Source organism: Petromyzon marinus, chromosome 75 (assembly GCF_048934315.1).
Source record: "Petromyzon marinus isolate PM22_M1 ecotype Great Lakes invasive population chromosome 75, UKy_Petmar_22M1.pri1.0, whole genome shotgun sequence".
Taxonomy (NCBI): domain Eukaryota; kingdom Metazoa; phylum Chordata; class Hyperoartia; order Petromyzontiformes; family Petromyzontidae; genus Petromyzon; species Petromyzon marinus.
In genome coordinates, this window is record NC_133741.1 from 4853227 (window position 1) to 4860604 (window position 7378).

The window sequence follows — 7378 nt, forward strand, 5'->3', positions numbered from 1 at the left end:
GGTGGAGCAGGGGGGAGGGAGGGGGGGAGCAGGGGGGAGGGGTGGAAGCAGGGGGAGGGGTGGAGCAGGGGGGGAGGGAGGGGAGCAGGGGGTGGAGCAGGGGGAGTGGGTGGAGCAGGGGGAGGGGGTGGAGCAGGGGGGAGGGAGGGGGGGAGCAGGGGGGAGGGGTGGAAGCAGGGGGAGGGGTGGAGCAGGGGGGGAGGGAGGGGAGCAGGGGGTGGAGCAGGGGGAGGGGGTGGAGCAGGGGGAGGGGGTGGAGCAGGGGGAGGGGGTGGAGCAGGGGGAGGGGGTGGAGCAGGGGGAGGGGGTGGAGCAGGGGGGAGTAGGGAGGGGGTGGCTGGAGTAGGGAGGGGGTGGAGCTGGGTGGAGTTGGTGGATCTGCAGGAGATTGACGCTGGGAGCGCACTAAGATCTCACACCGCACGTCTCTCTCGTCTCTCGTCAACATCATCAACATCATCACCAACATCATCATCAGCATCATCATCACCAACATCATCATCATCAGCACCATCATCATCAGCACCAGCAGCATCATCATCAGCAGCAGCATCATCAGCAGCAGCATCTGGAACAACGGGGACGGGAGAGAAGACTGCGGCCTGGTCAGCCTCGGGCCCTGCCGCCCTTTCCTGGCGGAGGCCGCCGGGCTCCGAGCGCCTCGCCCGGCAGGAGTCGCGATCGAGGAAGGGGTCCGCCGGCCGTGGGGAAAGCTTCGCCTTGTGAGTGTGGAGACTGGTACACACTACATTACACACTATACTACACACTACACTACATACTACACTACACTATACTACATACTATACTACACTATACTACACACTACACACATTACACTACTATACTACACACACTACACACATTACACTACTATACTACACACACACACACAGTGTGTCGCCTTGTGAGTGTGGAGACTGGTACACACTACACTACACACTATACTACACTATACTACATACTATACTACATACTACACTACACACATTACACTACTATACTACACACACACACAGTGTGTCGCCTTGTGAGTGTGGAGACTGGTACACACTACACTACACACTATACTACACACTACACAACTATACTACATACTACACTACACAGATTACACTACTATACTACACACACTACACACATTACACTACTATACTACACACACACACAGTGTGTCGCCTTGTGAGTGTGGAGACTGGTACACACTACACTACACACCACTACATACTATACTACACTATACTACATACTATACTACACTATACTACACACTACACACATTACACTACTATACTACACACACTACACACATTACACTACTATACTACACACACTACACACATTACACTACTATACTACACACACTACACACATTACACTACTATACTACACACACTACACACATTACACTACTATACTACACACACTACACACATTACACTACTATACTACACACACACACAGTGTGTCGCCTTGTGAGTGTGGAGACTGGTACACATTACACTACACACTATACTACACACTATATTATACTACACAACTATACTACACACTACTACACATTACACTACTACACACACACTACACACACAGTGTGTCGCCTTGTGAGTGTGGAGACTGGTACACACTACACTACTATACTACATACTATACTACACACTACTACACACACTACACTACTATACTACACCCTACACACACACTACACACACACAGTACACACACACTACACACACACAGTACACACACACTACACACACTACTACACACACACTACACACACTACTATACTACACACTACACACACTACACACACACACACACTACACACACAGTGTGTCGCCTTGTGAGTGTGGAGACTGATACACACTACACACATTACATACTATACTACACACTACACACACACTACACACACTACACACACACACTACACACACTACTATACTACACACTACACACACTACACACACACACTACACACACAGTGTGTCGCCTTGTGAGTGTGGAGACTGATACACACTACACACATTACATACTATACTACACACTACACACACACTACACACACTACACACACACACTACACACACTACACACACACTACTACACACACACTACACACACACACTACACACACAGTGTGTCGCCTTGTGAGTGTGGAGACTGGTACACACAGCAACAATACTACACATTAAACTACACACACACACTATACTACATACTATACTACACACTATACTACACTATACTACTACACACACAGTGTGTCGCCTTGTGAGTGTGAAGCCTGGTACACACAACACTACATACAACAATACTATACTATACTACACACTATACTACACAGTACACACACAGTACACACACTACACACACACTATACTACACACACAGTGTACACACTACACACACAGTACACACACACTACACACACAGTATACTACACACACACTACACACACAGTACACACACTGTACACACTACACACACAGTATACTACACACACAGTGTACACACTACACACACAGTACACACACTACACACACACTACACACACAGTATACTACACACACAGTGTACACACTACACACACAGTGTACACACTACACACACAGTGTACACACTACACACACTATACTACACACACAGTGTACACACACAGTACACACTACACACACAGTGTACACACAGTGTACACACTACACACAATACTACACACACAGTGTACACACACAGTACACACTACACACACAGTGTACACACAGTGTACACACTACACACACTATACTACACACACAGTGTACACACACAGTACACACTACACACACAGTGTACACACTACACACACAGTACACACACAGTATACTACACACACACTACACACACACTACACACACAGTGTACACACTACACACACAGTATACTACACACACAGTGTACACACTACACACACAGTATACTACACACACAGTGTACACACTACACACACAGTACACACACACTACACACACAGTATACTACACACACTACACACACAGTACACACACACTACACACACACTATACTACACACACAGTACACACACAGTGTACAGACTACACACACACTACACACACCGTGTACACACTACACACACACTACACACACACTACACACACACTACACACAACAATACTATACTACACACTACACAGTGTGTACACACTACACACTGTACTACACACTACACTACACACTGTGTACACACTACACACAGTGTGTACACACACACTATACTACACACTATACTACACTATACTACATACTACACTACACACTACTACACACTACACACACACTACACACTATACTACACACACAACACTACACTGTGTACACACACAGTGTGTACACACACTACACACACACTACACACTATACTACACACACACAACACTACACACACACTACACACACAGTGTGTACACACACACTATACTACACACTATACTACACACTATACTACACACTACACAATACTACACAATACTACACAGTGTGTACACACACACTACACACTACACACAGTGTATACACTACACACAGTGTACACACTACACTACACACAGTGTACACACTACACACTGTGTGTACACACTACACACAGTGTACACACTACACACACTACACACAGTGTACACACTACACTACACACAGTGTACACACTACACACAGTGTACACACTACACACTACACACCGTGTGCACACTACACACAGTGTGTACACACTACACACAGTGTACACACTACACACAGTGTACACACTACACACACACAGTGTACACACCACTACACACAGTGTACACACTACACACAGTGTACACACTACACTACACACAGTGTACACACCACTACACACAGTGTGTACACACTACACTACACACACAGTGTATACACTACACTACACACAGTGTATACACTACACTACACACAGTGTGTACACACTACACTACACACACAGTGTACACACTACACTACACACAGTGTACACACCACTACACACAGTGTGTACACACTACACTACACACACAGTGTATACACTACACTACACACAGTGTATACACTACACTACACACAGTGTGTACACACTACACTACACACACAGTGTACACACTACACTACACACAGTGTATACACTATACTCAGTGTATACACTACACTACACACAGTGTATACACTACACTACACACAGTGTACACACACAACACACAGTGTACACACTACACACACACTGTGTGTACACACCACTACACACAGTGTACACACCACTACACACAGTGTACACACTACACACCGTGTACACACTACACACAGTGTACACACTACACACAGTGTACACACTACACACACACAGTGTACACACTACACACACACAGTGTACACACTATACACAGTGTACACACTACACACAGTGTACACACTACACACAGTGTACACACTACACACAGTGTACACACACACTACACACCGTGTACACACTACACACAGTGTACACACTACACACAGTGTGTACACACTACACACAGTGTGTACACACTACACTACACACAGTGTACACACTACACACACACAGTGTGTACACACTACACACACACAGTGTGTACACACTACACACAGTGTGTACACACTACACACAGTGTACACACTACACACACACAGTGTACACACTACACACAGTGTGTACACACTACACACAGTGTACACACCACTACACACAGTGTACACACTACACACACACAGTGTGTACACACTACACACAGTGTACACACTACACACAGTGTACACACTACACACAGTGTACACACTACACACACACTGTGTGTACACACCACTACACACAGTGTACACACTACACACAGTGTACACACTACACACAGTGTACACACCACTACACACAGTGTACACACTACACACAGTGTACACACTACACACACACAGTGTGTACACACTACACACAGTGTGTACACACTACACACAGTGTACACACTACACACAGTGTACACACACACACAGTGTACACACTACACACAGTGTACACACTACACACACACTGTGTGTACACACCACTACACACAGTGTACACACTACACACAGTGTACACACTACACACAGTGTACACACTACACACAGTGTACACACTACACTACACACAGTGTACACACTACACACAGTGTGTACACACTACACACAGTGTACACACTACACACACACTGTGTGTACACACCACTACACACAGTGTGTACACACCACTACACACAGTGTACACACCACTACACACAGTGTACACACTACACACAGTGTACACACTACACACAGTGTACACACTACACACAGTGTACACACTACACACAGTGTACACACCACTACACACAGTGTACACACTACACACAGTGTACACACTACACACACACAGTGTACACACTACACACAGTGTACACACTACACACACACAGTGTACACACTATACACAGTGTACACACTACACACAGTGTACACACTACACACAGTGTACACACTACACACAGTGTGTACACACTACACTACACACAGTGTGCACACACTGTGTGTACACTGTGTGTGTGTGTGGGGAGTAGTGGTGGTGAGTAGTGGTGGTGAGTAGTGGTGGTGAGTGGTAGTGAGTAGTGGTGGTGAGTAGTGGTGGTGAGTGGTGAGTGGTGGTGAGTGGTAGTAGTGGTGGTGAGTAGTGGTGGTGAGTGGTAGTAGTGGTGGTGAGTAGTGGTGGTGAGTGGTGAGTGGTGGTGAGTGGTAGTAGTGGTGGTGAGTAGTGGTGGTGAGTGGTAGTAGTGGTGGTGAGTAGTGGTGGTGAGTGGTTAGTGGTGGTGAGTAGTGGTGGTGAGTGGTGAGTGGTGGTGAGTGGTAGTAGTGGTGGTGAGTGGTGGTGGTGAGTAGTAGTGGTGGTAGTAGTGGTGGTGAGTAGTGGTGGTGGTGAGTGGTGAGTGGTGGTGAGTGGTAGTAGTGGTGGTGAGTGGTGGTGGTGAGTAGTGGTGGTGGTGAGTAGTGGTGGTGAGTGGTAGTAGTGGTGGTGAGTAGTGGTGGTGGTGAGTGGTGGTGGTGGTGAGTGGTGAGTGCTAGTAGTGGTGGTGAGTGGTAGTGAGTGGTGGTGAGTAGTGGTGGCGATTAGTGGTGGTGAGTGGTGAGTGTTTGTGAGTGGTGAGTGGTTGTGAGTGATAGTAGTGGTGGTGAGTAGTGGTGGTGAGTGGTGAGTGGTAGTAGTGGTGGTGAGTGGTAGTAGTGGTGGTGAGTGGTGGTGGTGGTGGTGAGTGGTGGTGGTGGTGAGTGGTGAGTGGTAGTAGTGGTGGTGAGTGGTTGTGAGTGGTGAGTAGTGGTGGTGAGTGGTAGTAGTGGTGGTGAGTGGTGGTGGTGAGTGGTGGTGGTGAGTGGTGGTGGTGAGTAGTGGTGGTGGTGAGTAGTGGTGGTGAGTGGTAGTAGTGGTGGTGAGTAGTGGTGGTGAGTGGTAGTAGTGGTGGTGAGTGGTTAGTGGTGGTGAGTAGTAGTAGTGGTGGTAGTAGTGGTGGTGAGTGGTGGTGAGTAGTGGTTGTGAGTGATAGTAGTGGTGGTGAGTAGTGGTGGTGAGTGGTGAGTGGTAGTAGTGGTGGTGAGTGGTAGTAGTGGTGGTGAGTGGTGGTGAGTGGTGAGTGGTAGTAGTGGTGGTGAGTGGTTGTGAGTGGTGAGTAGTGGTGGTGAGTGGTAGTAGTGGTGGTGAGTAGTGGTGGTGAGTGGTGGTGGTGGTGAGTAGTGGTGGTGAGTAGTGGTGGTGAGTGGTGAGTGGTAGTAGTGGTGTTGAGTGGTAGTAGTGGTGGTGAGTGGTAGTAGTGGTGGTGAGTGGTGGTGGTGAGTGGTGAGTGGTAGTAGTGGTGGTGAGTGGTTGTGAGTGGTGAGTAGTGGTGGTGAGTGGTGGTGGTGAGTGGTGGTGGTGAGTAGTGGTGGTGAGTGGTGGTGGTGAGTGGTGGTGGTGAGTAGTGAGTGTTTGTGAGTGGTAGTAGTGGTGGTGAGTGGTGGTAGTGGTGGTGAGTGGTAGTAGTGGTGGTGAGTGGTAGTAGTGGTGGTGAGTGGTAGTAGTGGTGGTGAGTGGTGGTAGTGGTGGTGAGTGGTAGTAGTGGTGGTGAGTGGTGGTTGTGAGTGGTAGTAGTGGTGGTGAGTGGTGGTAGTGGTGGTGAGTGGTAGTAGTGGTGGTGAGTGGTGGTGGTGAGTGGTGAGTGGTTGTGAGTGGTAGTAGTGGTGGTGAGTGGTGGTGAGTAGTAGTGGCAGTGGTGGTGAGTGGTGATTGGTTGTTGTGGTGAGTAGTTGTGGTAGTGGTGAGTAGCTGTGGTGAGTA

General features: G+C 47.9%; 1 protein-coding gene across 2 annotated transcripts in view; it reads left to right on the top strand.

Annotated features, from left to right (window-relative positions):
• Positions 1-345: 345 nt before the first annotated feature.
• Positions 346-7378, top strand: part of LOC142907146 (uncharacterized) — a 56851-nt gene continuing 49818 nt past the window's right edge. For both annotated transcript variants that reach the window (XM_076056323.1, XM_076056322.1), the window contains exon 1: positions 346-722. The gene's annotated coding sequence lies outside the window, so the exon portion shown is untranslated. The remainder of the gene's footprint in view (positions 723-7378) is intronic.